General features: G+C 41.5%; 2 protein-coding genes across 2 annotated transcripts in view; one reads left to right on the top strand and one right to left on the bottom strand.

Moving 5' to 3' along the window:
- Positions 1-8,685, bottom strand: part of LOC117282085 — a 144,408-nt gene extending 135,723 nt beyond the window's left edge. Inside the window, exon 1 of the mRNA XM_033750358.1 lies at positions 8,470-8,685. The gene's annotated coding sequence lies outside the window, so the exon portion shown is untranslated. The remainder of the gene's footprint in view (positions 1-8,469) is intronic.
- Positions 1-14,980, top strand: part of LOC111861385 (autophagy-related protein 16-1) — a 616,691-nt gene that overhangs the window by 220,012 nt on the left and 381,699 nt on the right. The gene's annotated exons all lie outside the window — the stretch shown is intronic.

Genomic DNA, 14,980 nt, shown 5'->3' with positions numbered 1-14,980 from the left:
AATGATTCCCAAACCTGTAATATTCAGCACGTTACATTATATGCAATCTGACAACGTTAACTTCTTAATGAGGTCATCTGTATTATGACCCAATGTAGACTGGTACGGGGTTATCACGGATACAGATGAGCATACAGCTCAGAAGATGCAGGGAGTATGTTCCTTCGGAGCATTGGTACCCATCTACAAAACTACACGGTGTAATAACCCAGACGTTCACAGTGTTAATAATTTTAGATGTCAAAACCTCGACATGTTACATGGCAATAAATTATACCAGGTTCCCAGGGCGCCTCGAATAGTACAACAGCTGATTTTCATACTTAAAGATAAATACATTTTTGAACAAGATCTCTATTTGTATGATTTGAGGTTTTCACGGCGATGACTATGAAGAAAACCATCCTCTGGGATGTGGTGTCCTGTATATATTGTGTAAACTGACGTTTCGGATGAACGTATCGCCTCCATCTTCAGGATATAATAATCCGCGAGCGAGAAACCAGCGTGAGCAGGTGGCTGCTTATCACATCCCAGAGGACGGCATTCTTAAAGCTCTTTATTTCTTTCGAATCAGAAATAAAAACAATTTATATTACGCAGTCATATATTGGACGGGCTTTTCGGACACCACCTCAGCTGTATCAGCTTTATACTGGGTTGGCATATGTGGTCACAAGTATTTCACGTATGCGATCCGCGGAATTTTGCGTACCTAATTGGCTTAACGTTCGTTTTTTGATACACCACATCCATACAAGTCGGGAGTGGGGATAACGCAGTCGGTATAGCTACTGGCTACGGACCCAGACCGGTTCTGGGGCCGACCCAGCCTACTATTCAATGGGTACCTGGTGCTCTTTTCCCGAGGGTAAAGCGGCCGGAGCGTTAAGGTGACTGCTCACTTCTAACTAGTGCCGAGGTCAGGAAGACATCAACTTCCCCATACGTCTTCATGGCGTAGTGCTTAATTAGTTAAGTACAGGGATAACTGTACCTTGTCTCTTGTAAAAGTTGTTGATGTTAATGATACCTTCGATTTACTTTCTCAGCTCCAAACATTCTCCTGAGGACCTCAAACACCATCAGTCTGTCTTCGTTTCTTAAGGCGAGGGAACTGTAGGAAACAGCTGATGAAATTATTTTTTTGTGTATTTTATTCTTCAGGATTTTAGACGGGAAACGAACGGTAGCGAAATGATTCTGAACTGAATGGTAGCTAATGTTTCCGTATTGTATTTGATATTCAATCATTAATTAATATTATGTTGCATTCCACATTGTATAGACTTTATATGGTACATCGTGTTGTTACACAGAGCACTAAAAAAAGAAACAAATATTTGTAGGTAGGGCATTTCTTTATTTGCTAATAATATGTGACAGTTATTAGATTCGGCTAGATGTATCTAGGCCGGTCACGGTAGCCGAGCGGTCTAAGGCATGCACTGTCTTCGCTCGCTCGGAAGCCGGGATCGTGGGTTCGAGTCCCACTCAGGGCATGGATGTTTATGTGCGTTTTTCTGTGTTTGTGTACAGGTAGAGGCCTTGCGACGAGCTGATCACCCGTCCAAGGAGTCCTACCATATGTCTAAGATCTAGTAAACCGAAGTGAAACGGAGAGTTCCATGGCGGTAGGCCTAGGCCCAAATGAGGGCTGTAGTGTCAATGAAAAAAATAAGTATCCAGTGGAATCCCGTTCCATATTTAACGGGAAGTTACCTCATTTTATGTATGAACTATACCGTGCTACAAAAGCCATCATTTCTACATGGGCCGCTTACAGAATGTTTTGACTCATCCCTTCTGTATGCACAGAACCTGTCACAGTTATTTTATTCTTATAAAGCAGCCATCTTCGCTCACTGGGGGATGCTGACTTCAATTATTTCTCGGCTTCATATCGAGTTTACGGAATAGGCAGTTTCCATCACCAGTCATTTTTTAGACAACAGACATTTCCATGTCCAAGCACTGAGCAAAATTGTATCCTTCCTTTCGAAATTACCAACGTGCCTATTTTCAAATTCAGGATATTGCGTTTATAACATCAGTGTTTCACCACCAACGCTAAGGAACACAAAGAGATACATACATGCGTAGGTAAGATGGGTGTGACTTTTTAGCGTGAACTGGACAAACATACGTCAGTATTATAAGGTAAAGTCCCTGTGGTTAACTAATTAGGCACTACACGGTGAAGGCGTAGGGGAGTAGATGTATTGATCCACATTTTTGTGACATCGGCACTAGTTGGAGGTGGTTTGTCAGCTTCACGCCCCGGCCGCTTTACTCTCTGGCAAAGACCGCCCCCGCCCGTACCTATCAGATAGGAGGCTGGGTGGGCCCCAGATTCAGTCCGGACGACATGAAGAAGAGAAAATTCTTGATTGTACAGGGACTCGGTCGTTCAGCCCCTAACCAGCCGCTATACAGACTACGCTATCCCGTCTCCACCCAATATTATAACAATTTCGGTTATTATGAGAAGATGAATTATTACGAAAGTGACAGTCTGCTGTCCTACCTTCTGTTAACACCTGCCCTTCTGAGGTGTAGTACTCTGTAACAGTAAGAAGATCAAGTGCGTGGATTGGAAGCACGCCTTCTTCACTGTGTGGTTTAGATGATACAGGCAACTGAATACCCGAGATGAAGTAACTGATGGCCGTGTATTTTGTAACAGTATGCGTTCTCTAACTACTTCCTAATACGGACTCACTGACTTACTAACCACGTCTCAGTGAAACGCAATTTGATGTCATCCAAGAGCAGGTCATTTACTCGACAGAAATTGGTATGGATTTATTGTTGTTAATATTCGTTCTACAGTATTTTTTCTTCACAGTCTTTTAGTCAGAATCTTTTGTATCATACCATATGTGGGGTACGCGGTAGCGTAGTTGACTGAGCCACTATTCTACAAGCCGGAAGGTCGCGGGTTCGATTCCCGATGAGATGGATTTTTTAAATTGACCTAATCCTTCCAGCCGCACTATGATGCTGGGGTCCACTCAGCTCCTAATACAAATGAATACCAGGAGTCTTCCCGGGGGTAAAGGGCGGCCGGCGCGTAAGGCCGATTGTCTAGAGAAAAGGTAAGAGAAAAGGTGGGAGCCTTGATGTCTCACAAACCTATAGGCCTTCACGGCCTGTTACAGAGATAGCTTTACTTTTTTTATTATACCACATGTTTCCGCGTCGTTCACACGAGCACGTAAACTCAATCAGTATAACAGAGGTGCTGTTGCATGTTAGTGGGGAACCTAATGCGTTTTAATACCATACATTCCTTTATGTAGGAAACTCTACAGTAAATTTGCTGATCCTTGTATGTCTATATACGAGTACACGAACTCCACGACGAGTTTCACGCTGCGCTTCTCGCTTAATGAAACAATCTTAACGGTTCATATATTGGTAACGGCGTAAACTTATTCGTAGGCGATCGGTTCGAACCTCGCCCGGGACTCCTATTCTGATTGAGATGTTTCGTACACTGTCTCAGACCCTCCTAGCAAATGCCCGGATAGTGCCCAATAAGATTATTACAGTTCCCTTCCAGATTCTTTCAAATTCATTATTCACCAATTATTCTGCCATTCGACGACATATAGAGTAGATTTTTTGTATTGCTAGTGGGCTGGGACTGCGGCCACTTCTGGCCTATTGTACCAGCACCAGGTGATAGGTGAGTGTGATTGTGGAGCAATTTGGTGGATTGGAGATTGGCAGGGGAAACCGAAGTACTCGGAGAAAACCTGCCCCAGCGCCACTTTGTCCACCACAAATCCCATTTGACCAGACCCGGGATAGAACCCTGGCCGCCGCGATGGAAAGCCAAGGATTAAGGCTTGAGCTATGGCGCGGCCTATAGTCTAGATACTTATCTCTATCGGCAAATAACACACACACACGTACTTACACACTCACACAAAGAAAAACAGCGAAGTATTCACGTTTACATCTGAGTATGTCTTCCTACTATGTCTTTCATGCTATTCACATCTGCATGTGCATTCACTTCAAATCTAAAGCTAACGAAACACAGCAATTTACCTATTCATAAATCAGTTTACGCACCAGAAGGTGCTTCCTGTTGCCGTAAAGCTCTCCAGCTTTATTCAGAAGACACAGGTTTCAGATTTTGGTAAGGTTACCGGCTGTCTTGAATTAGGTTATTCATGCTTCTCCTCAGTGTTTCTGGGTGAATATTGGGGTAAAGGTAAAGGTAAAGCTGTCCCTGTAACAGGCCGTGAAGCCCCATACGATTGTGAGAGTTCAGGCTCCCACATCTTCTAGACAATCGGCTTACAGTTGGCAATAAAGTTTTCGGCCTTACCGGCCTTTGCCCCCCTAGGAAGATTCCTGGTACTCATTTCTATTAGAGGCTGTGTCGACTCCAGAGACATAGAGCGGCTGGAAGGATTAGGTAAAATGAAAAATTCTATGACATAGGGATTCGAGCCCGCAACCTTCCGGCTCCTAGCATAGTGCCTCAACCAACTACGCTACCGCATGCCCTGAAAATGGGGTAATACCTTCAAATAAACCATGACGTCTTCCTTCCTAGATTAATTTTACCATGATTTATTTCTGTCTACCAATCCCATTCCACGTTATGAAAGTTCATCAGTTGTAAAATTGTCATTTGCTAACGCAAGAATCATCAAGGTACCGCAGTAAAAATAGCTTTGTACGTCCACGTTGAGTTAACGGATGTTACTGTTGATAGGGTGTTGATGGATGAGTCACTGTGTCTTCTACACTTGAAATTATGCAAAAATTCTACCTTTCCCGATCAGTCGTATGAAAGGCGTACACAGTTTTCGGAGAACGAACAGTAGTATTATCACCATTAGTCCATTTATTATCGCAGATGGGATTTGTATCCTCTCCTTATACGAATATACGTATATTTAAATTAAGCATGCTTGAATGTACTTTAGACTTGGAAGTACTTCATCATTGCTTGAGGTTGCGAGTGGTTATGCTACATTGCACAACAACGTAGCTATTTCAGCAACCTTGCTGCAGATACCTCTGTTGATACCGTTTGTATAGCTTAGCGTCATCATGAAACTCTACCGTGATTTGTACAAATATGGGTAGACCATCTGTACAGAAGAAAATAGTGCATGGCGTCCTTTATTCTGTATCAGATATTGCTCTTATTTTGAGTAATTATTGATTATATCGAAAATGAATTATGCACCGAATTGGTCTGTTTTATGATGCCCCAAGAATTTATGCTGAAGTTATTGCTCCTAACAGCGTGAAAAGTTCCCCAAAATTCGACTTAAAATACTCCTGCTTGGCAGAAAGGGTTCACAGTTACAATTAACATTACAAACACATTAAGTATTGAAGTATACTGCTCCCTTTGGCCGCGCCATAGCTCAAGTGGTTAGTCGCTGGCTTCCCAACCCGGCGTCCCGGGTTCGATCCCGGGTCTGGTCAAGTGGGATTTGTGGTGGACAAAGTGGCGCTGGGGCAGGTTTTCTCCGAGTACTTCTGTTTCCCCTGCCAATCTTCATTCCACCAATTGCTCCACAATCACCCTCACCTATCATCTGGGGCTGGTACAATAAGCCAGAATTGGCCGCAGTATAAGGGACTTAGTCCCACCCCACTAGCAATAAAAAAATAATAATACTGCTCCCTTTCTTTATATGAATTTCTTAATTGGAAGTATGAAACTTTACCCTTTATTTATTTTGCTCTTACAGAATTTTACAAATATATCTTCCCAGACTCTCGCCACGACGAAAGTATTGTACGGTCTTAATCCAATGAAAGATACTGTGATTCTTTACTGGGATTTTTACACTTAAAAGAAGCACATTTTTAGTAATATATATATATATGGCCACCAAGCGGACTTTAACCTTATTGTTGTGGTGGATTGTGCATTGTGCAGGTTTATTTGTTGGTTGGAAACCAAATTGGATATTTGAGCGAAGACTACAAAATAATATTAAAACGGATTAGGTCTTTAGGTTGGATATAAATCCGGGAGATTCTTGCTGAGTAACCACGAGCTTTTTAAGGAGGCCTCTGCTCCTTGGAGTAGTTAATTATAAACAGTATAGAATAAATCCATTATATTTAATTTATTTACTATCAAAGCATGGAAGTAGTCGAATATACCCACTTATCCTCTATAAGCATTCTTTTAGAATGAATTTTACCTGTAATTCTTACAGACACATAAAATATGCCCCAATAACGCCATGTAATTTTTATTTCAAAGAGTTTATGTCTGTAACAAAGTAATGAACAGGGAATTGCTGTCAGTTAATAAGAGTAGCTGCGGACTAGTGCTGACAAAAAGAAAAATTGCGCCGCCGCATTTGTTATCGGGTAAACATACCCAGTTCCTTGGCACGCCTTATTTTGTGATACGAAATTCTCAGTTTGCCAGGAAATCAGGGATACGTTCCAAATTTAATTTTAACAGTTCTGCACAAACAGTTCCATAATTTTATGCTGAAATCTTTATCGTACCGCGGAACAAGGTCTGGAAGTGGGTAAATTTTCCCATGCCTTCAGCTCCTGGTTGTATCCAGATTTAGTGAACGAGTTTGTGAGATGAACATTCGGAAGGACAAACAACTGTAACTAGCCACAAGGGTTTCTTTATTCTACTCGTGCATATAGCATAAAACTCCTAAACGGGAACAGTGTTTATGATACAGTTACGACATCTGTTTATGGAATATGTTGCAACCGGATTCGCTTCAGTTCGCATCCAGCGATGTGGTATTGCGTGCAAGTGAATGATTTTCCTTCGTCAGTTATCAGAATCAATCTGTATTCAGAAACGTTCCAACTCAAAGACCGTGCCTTAGTTTGTGGTTTTCTATATTTGAGTACAGACATTCAGACTTAAGTGTATGTGAAAACCTTTTAAAGGGAGTGAGGACGTCTTTCTGTCTCCTGTGAGTTAAGCTTCGGCTACTTCCTGTCCTACTAAAAGTCATTTTTTATTCTGCTATAGTGCATACTGCTCGCTGTTGCGTTCTGAATAATAATCGACAATTCCGTTTTGCATATTCTAAGATTCTGACGTTGAAAATTTAACTGCTGGATCGAAATGTATGGCTGTACGAAGGCAAATGGTTGTTTCCGCTCATAGCTCACTTCTAGCTTTATAAACTACAATGTAAAAGAAATTGTGATTTCTATCTTTATTGGTATTATACCAAAACTGCTGATAATTTTGGTCAATAACCCAACTATTATTTTTGATACAAAGATACCGTCGTACAGCTAACAGTGAACCCTATGGTTACGCTGTGGTACTCATGCACGAACAATTACCTGGTGACTTTATAATCTCAAAAAGAACGTTCACGAACTCGCTAGGAAGCTTATCCGTCGGTAGTTTACATGTACCGACAGACTTTCCTCTGCATATATTCGTCACGGCTATTCGGTTTCATCGAATTACTAAATGGTCAAACAGATCGGTACGTCCGTTCGGAAAGCTAGGTCGGTCTAGTGCTACCCCATAACATTCCGTGTGCTGCATTACAATGCTTTCTGAGTTACTATAATAGTTAAGGCCGCGTCATAGCTCAAACGGTTATTCGCTGGCTTCCCATCGCGGCTGCCCGGGTTCGATCCCGGGTCTGGTCAAGTGGGATTTGTGGTAGGTTTTCTCCAATCTTCATTCTACCAATTGCTCCACAGTCACCCTCACCTATCTTCTGGGGCTTTTACAATAGGCCAGAGGTGGCCGTAGTACATGGGAATTAGTCCCACCCCACAAGCAATAATAATAATAATACTCTAATAGTTATGTATAGCCCAATCAAGTATTTATATACTCATTCCTTGAACTCTTTCTTGCACCCTAATACGTCAATTCTCTTATATTTCCAGTGTGACGTAATAATCTATACAGCAACGAGTTGCATCACACAATGATTATAGTGATGCACGTGAACAGAATTATAGTTCATCATTGTATTTAATGTCACAAGGGATAATTGAAGATGTAATTTTACTGTAGCTATGTCTGAAATCTCTCACATTTCAGTTTTATACACTTTTGGCTTATAGTTTGTTCCGAATTGAAGAAATGTTCGTGTTTTATCCGCGCATTCAAATCTGTCACGTTTATTTCTAAATGTTTCAAATTCTCGATTCGAAGAAATGTTTGTATACTTTGAGGATACATTTTCGAATCACAGTCTGGTTCATTATGCTCGTTAACTGACGTTTCGAGTATTATACTATTTACTTACTAATTAATTCTTAAATTCTATGTTCAGAAAATGGGCAGTGTGCAACTCTTTCTACACTAATTCGGGACCGTAGTCACAATTGCCCACATGATATGCTTCACCTTTTTCTCACATAATTTGGTGTTGCATACAGGCTATATGTTGAGCAGTTCGCCGGTTTACACTTCCGCGAGTTAACAGTTGTTCCGGGCGACCTTGGTGTAAAAGATCAACGTACCTGTTGGTCCTTGACGGTGAGTTGGGGGATGCTGCTTGTTTTCCTTCCTTGTACAGTCAGGCTGTCCTTTTAGTTCGTGGCGCCTTCGCTCTGCCGGTTGAGTAAGTTCTTCCTTGTTGAAGGCCGGTGGTAGTGTGAGGATGACTGCCCTTGGCCTTGCCAGTGTTCACCTTCACAACCAACACACTAATGCTGAAAGCGAATCCCGAACAGCCACTTTTCCTGTCTTGACGCTGCTGCCCGAGGTCTCCGCACTCGTTGAAGAAGAAGCAACAGCACATTGAGGANGGTAAAACAGGTGGAATGAACAGTGGGGAAGAGAGGAGAACCGCGGATGGAGGTGTGCACCAAGAAAAACGATGAAGTTCTCTGGTTGGCTAGAGCCACTACCATAATCGAGTTTGGTTTCCTTTGCTTCTCATATCATTCTCGCATTTGTTATTGTTTTCATTTTATTTATTGGACTCTTTTTTTGTTAGGAACATTTTTATAATGATATTGCATGCATCTTTCGGCGAGCCAATGAAATGTCAGAATGAGCGGATATGTTTAAGAGAAGCATTGAGCAGGTAGGTTCAGTACACGCAGCGTTTTATTATTGTGTCTATATCCCGCCGCCCAAGAGAATATTTGGAAATTATGTGTATGTATCACGTGAGCAACTCAGAACCAATAGCAGTCGTTGCGAAGGACTTGTTCTCATAGTTTTAACAAAGGTACTATCCACGTTGATACTATCTTGGCAGGAATGGTATCAGTTACTGACCCCTGGTCTTCAGCGGCTACGCTATAAATTCTGTTAATGTCTTATATATATATTGATGCAGAACAACGATTGCTCGGTTTATAGGAGTTTGTTGCTGACTGAAACTGCGGCCGCAGCTAAAGTGGGTAAGACTTTTCAACGAACAGCGGATAAATGTTCGATTAGGTATCATGGACATGGAAAGTTTTGTTTATGCAGCTTGTAGACACGTTTTTGTAATTGTCTACCTTTGTTACGTTCAGGTTCTTCGTCAGTCTGTCCGCATAAGAGATCGTCTCTGGCTAGGAAAGCTCTTGGCCATGTTTAGTATGCCTGCAAGAAGTGACGAACGTGACCAGTTGTGGCACTGTCCGCATTTACTGAATAGAGTCACTTAAACAGTCGACAGTGGGTAAAGGTAAAGTTGCCCTGTGTGCTTAACTAATTAAGCACTACACCATGAAGGCGTATCGGGAAATGGGTGTGTAGACCCACATTTTGTTTGACCCCGGCGCTAGTAGGAGATGAGTGGTCATCTTCACGCCCCGGCCTCTTTACCCTCGGGGAGATATCCCCGGAACCCATTTGATAGGAAGCTGAGTAGGCCCCAGAGCCGGTCTGGACGACGTGGAGAAGAGAAAATTCTTAACCCTACCGGGACTCGGAACTCCGACCTCTTGGTCGTCCAGCCTGTAGCCAGTCGCTATACCGTCAATGGGGCGGTTTGAAATTAAAACAGCCTGTGTTAGAACATGCCGTCTTAAAGAAAGTATGAATACGCTTGTTGCGATGCTGAGTATTTAGACCTAAATAAGAGGAAGTTGAAGCAGGATGGAGGCAGTTGCACAAAGAGAAGCTTCATAATTTCGACCCTTCATGTAACCTTTTTTTTTATTGCTAGTGGGGTGGGACTAAGTCCCTTGTACTGCGGCCACTTCTGGCCTATTGTATCAGCCCCAGATGATAGGTGAGGGTGATTGTGGAGCTATTGGTGGAATGAAGATTGGCAGGGGAAACCGAAGTACTCGGAGAAAACCTGCCCCAGCGCCACTTTGTCCACCACAAATCCCACTTGACCAGCCCCGGGATGGAACCCGGGCTGCCGCGGTTGGAAGCCAGCGACTAACCGCTTGAGCTATGGCACGGCCTTCGTGTAACCCTACTGGACTGTTTAAATGAAGAAGGATTTTGTGTAGAGGACATATAGCGCGAACTGGAGAGCAGGAAATGAGCTCAGATTTTTTTTAGAAAACTTGACAGGAAGCGATCACTCTGGGCACATAGGCATAGGCGAGAGGATTTTATTAAAAAGAATATTTTAAGAACATAATATGGAGATGTGGGCAATATTAAAATGCCTTATAATCGCGTCCAGAGGCAGGATTTTGTGATTATAGTGATGAGCCTTCGGATTTTGTGAAGGTATGGATGGATTTGAGTGCGTGAATATTTGTCTGTTTTTCAATGAAGGTCCTTAATCAAGTAATTGGTCCTAGATGAATCAGAGAACACCACCTTGTCACGTCTTACGTTCTCCGGTGGCGTATATGGGGGCATAGAAGTTATTGTTTACAAAGTGTAGATTGTATATAAATTTTACGTCTTTATTTGTCATTTGCTGTTGTATACCGAATTGAGGTCCATGTAACTTCATGGAATTGAGATTGAAATCCCAAATTTGAGTAAAGACTGTCAAACTCGGCTCCTTCGGTTAACAGAAGAATGTTGGTTCTTTGAGGACACTGGAGTTTTTCTCTTTTTCTTACAATGAACGGAGTACGGACGCTTTTGATTAAAATTGGATGTTGCGTAGTCGGGAAATGTTGACAAGACGTACAGGCTTGATGTGATCATTTCATGTATATATCGTGTTATAAATAGATATTACCCATTCCCTTTTACGCATAATTATATAGACTTTGTAATACGATAGTAACAGCATGAAGTTTCTACTTTTCTTTATTATACGAACAGTGTTCAGCATACGTACAGCAATTTTGCGGCATGGTGTTTTCTTCTGAAGACTCACGCATTTAGGTGTGCAATAATAGTATATTCCCAAGACGAGGTGTTTGACGACCATGAAAACGATGTTTCCAGTGTGGATTGATAAGAAAATGATCCTCACTTTGAGAGCTGCAACAGTGGCATAAGGCTCCATCTAGCAGACAAGCAAGTTGCGGTTTGGGTCACTGACCTGCGCAGTGCGGAGCTGCTTCGCTTGCTCCTTACGAACTGGAGACTGCATCCCTCTTTTCTTCGGTGCATCTGTTTGGAATTGACTCTGTATCTCACATGAAAATTCAGATATCACATAATTAGAGAAAACACAGTCAAAACTCTTGGTAACAGAGCCAGGGGCAGCACCGCAATGGCGGTGTAAGAATTTTTGTCACAGTCACTCATGGAGCTGAGTCCTTCTTGAGAAGCCGACAATTTGGCACCTACTCAAGAATTTCCGAGCATTTTATGGAATCTGAAGGTTCATTACCGTGTTCACAAGAGCCCTTGACTGGTCCCCATCCTGAGCCAGATCAATCCAATCCATACCATCCCATCTTATCTCTCTTAAGATCCATTTTAATATTGTTTACCCACATACGCCTTCGTCTTCCCATTGGTCTCTTTACATCTGGCTTTCCCACCAATATACAAGATACATTCCTTGTTTTCCCCCATTCGTGCTACATGCCCTGCCCATCTCATTCTCCTTGACTTGACCCTTCTGATTATACGTGGAGAAGAGTACAAGTTATGAAGCTCCTCATTACGCAGTTTTCTCCAACCTCCTGTCACTTCATCCCTCTTCGGTCCAAATATTCTCCTCAGCACCCTGTTCTCAAATACACTCAGTCTACGTTCCTCCCTTAATATTAGAGACCAAGCTTCACACCGATACAGAACCACAGGCGAACTATAATTATGTATATTCTAATTTTTATGTTTTAAGACAGCAAACGAGAAGACAAAAGGTTCTGGACTGAATGGTAGCAATCAGTGCAGTCTCCTCTTAATTCATTATGTTTGTGCTTGAAACTAAGGAACGCCGTATTGAGAGTGGCGTCGTAATTCATCCGTCCGCCTGATTTTGTATCAGCCAATTCACTGGTTGGCTTTGGCTGGAGTTCCTTATGGAATCTACACGTACAATTGCTTCGGTTGTGAATGTCTTCCTTCTTTCAGTCTATATCTTAGCGTAATACGTATTTCGTCTGTTTTAGATTTTATTGTGTGTTTTATGCCTTCATGGATCAGAACTATTCTTGAGAGATAACAGTCGCACGTGTAGCCATTATATGCACGTGTGTGTGTGTGTGTGTGTATGCACTGCGACCTTCAACGATCTGTTATGCTTCCCCTTTGGATTAACCCTTTATTGATCCTACACTTCGAATGAAATGTAGAACTTTATTTATGGGGGTGTCATAAAAGTCACTTGGATCCATTAAGACATGACACAGGTAACGAAATCCTAATCAGCCATTAACTTACTGCCCTTTTATGAAGCCCGAAAATTCATTTATTTTTACACGAGAGTTCGCCACCAGTCTCTGTATTGGGCGATATTAATCCACTCCACAGCCTCTAGCCCTCTTTCTTTAAGATCGTTTCAATAATTTCTTCTCATCTATGCCTGGGTCTGCCAAATGGTCTCTTCCACTCAGGTTTTCGTACTAAAATTTTACATGCATTTGTCACCTCTCCAGTTCTTGCTATGTGTCTCATGCTACCTCGTCCTCGTCTTCTACTAGGTCTGCTACTACTATTACTACTACCGCTATACCGCTACTACTGATGCCGTTACTACTACTGCTACTACTACTACTACTACTACTACTACTACTACTACTACTACTACTACTACTACTACTGCTGCTGCTGCTACTGTTGTAATTATCGTCATCAAGTTTGCATAGCAGACCTATACTGGGTACATTATATACTGACGCAGAGGACCGTCCGAACATGTAGGAACCACAGTGTACGTCAGACACCCTGTAAATTGTTTTTGTACGAAGTCCATTCATTCATTCATTCATTCATTCATCAGTGAATGCTTAAAAACCACTGTTCTTGTATTACCCTTTAAACTAAAATTGCATTTACGAATGGCTGAATATGTTTCTTTGGCACCATAATTTGTTGGTATAATGTTACGTTCCACGTTAAATTCGATTTCTCTGGCGTATATTCTACTATTGTTAATATCCATAGGTACACATTTATTGATATGTTGTGAAACGGAAGCATTTTGTTATCTTCTGCTTTCCAGCTTACGGTTTAAGATGGCCTTGGTTTTCGGAATTACCAGTATATGACTCGCTTCTCTTCCCTTTGCTGTGCCGGGAGTGGGGGGTAGGTTGTTAAGGTTGCCTCGAACATAGCTTGTGGACGATTTCTGAGTTGTACGTGTATAATTGTTAATGTATGCCAAAAAAGAAAAGGATGATATGCACAATAAATATTTCGACGGAAGAATGTATCCGAAATTCTTCAAGAAATTATTGTGCAGCTTTTATTTTGAATGTGTGTGTATTGCGAATGATAGTGTTATTGGCTCTGTGTTGTTTATGTATGTATATGTCGCCTGTATGGGGGCGAAATTCGTGGCTGAACGTGCAGTAAAGCTCCATTTGCTTGTTGGCCAGTCAGTTTTATTGCTGTAGTTGAACTGTTTTACGTAATTACATTTGTTTTACAATAATAACACATTTTACAAACGCAAGACGTAATATGAAAGCTCTAACGTTTCACTGTGTCGCCTTGTAGTATGACAGCATTCATTATTGGCTGGCAGACTCTTTAGCTACACTGCACGATGTTAGAGTTTTGAGATGAACTTTTAATTACAGTTGTATTACGTACATCCACAGCACTGGTTTATTGTCAGGACGTCTTTTGACGTTTTGAGATGTTGCTTTTTGTGTAAACGTTTATTCCTATTGCTTTTATCGTTAGAGATGGCCTCAGTACTACGTTATGTTGTCGTTCCCGAACTGAACTTTCCACATATAATTAAGAAATAACTGTTCACTCTCTGTCAGATGACCTCTTGACGAACAGTATTTCAAAATGTACTTCTATATTCACACACTGACAGCTTGTAATACGAGTTTTGGCCGGAACAGATTAGGTACTTCATTTAAAATCTCAGGTACCCGTTACTCATATGGCTTTGGACAAAGCATGATAGTACCTCACATTTGAGGTTGGGTAGAGGGGGAAATTTGTCAACACATCAGCATAATTTGACGCTTTCGTTTTAGTGCTGTGATATTTAGCTGACCAAGGGTCCAGTGCAACAGAACCACACGTCACATTCTAAAATACCGTAATCTTCAAAGTAGAGTACGTTATTAAACACCTTATAGTCCGGAACCTCCCGAATGCGAAGGCTGAATGTCTTATCACTCAACCAAGAAGTTTCTGTACTTCTGATCTCTTTGTACGCATTCATAATGCGGTGTTTGGGCATAAGAGCTTTCAATACAATGCGGTTTTCTTGTAGAAAATATGTTTATATTGAGCACAAAATGAACCCATGTGAATAGGTCGAATGTAATTCGTTCTAGTAGTAATATATAATACTAATGTAATGACCGTTGAAAATAGAACGTAACATCTCCTAATGTATTTTATATAAACCGTGTGGCTATTAGTTGATGATTCAGTGCGGTTTAATTATAACATTAAGCCTTAAACGCGAATACAGAGGAACTCAAAGGTGGGACAGTAATAATTAAGGAAACCAATTGATGTTTGTAA

The sequence above is a fragment of the Cryptotermes secundus genome, unplaced genomic scaffold, assembly GCF_002891405.2.
Source record: "Cryptotermes secundus unplaced genomic scaffold, Csec_1.0 scaffold16, whole genome shotgun sequence".
NCBI lineage: Eukaryota > Metazoa > Arthropoda > Insecta > Blattodea > Kalotermitidae > Cryptotermes > Cryptotermes secundus.
The sequence above is the reverse complement of the archived record's forward strand: the minus strand, read 5'-3'. Positions and strand labels throughout refer to the sequence as shown.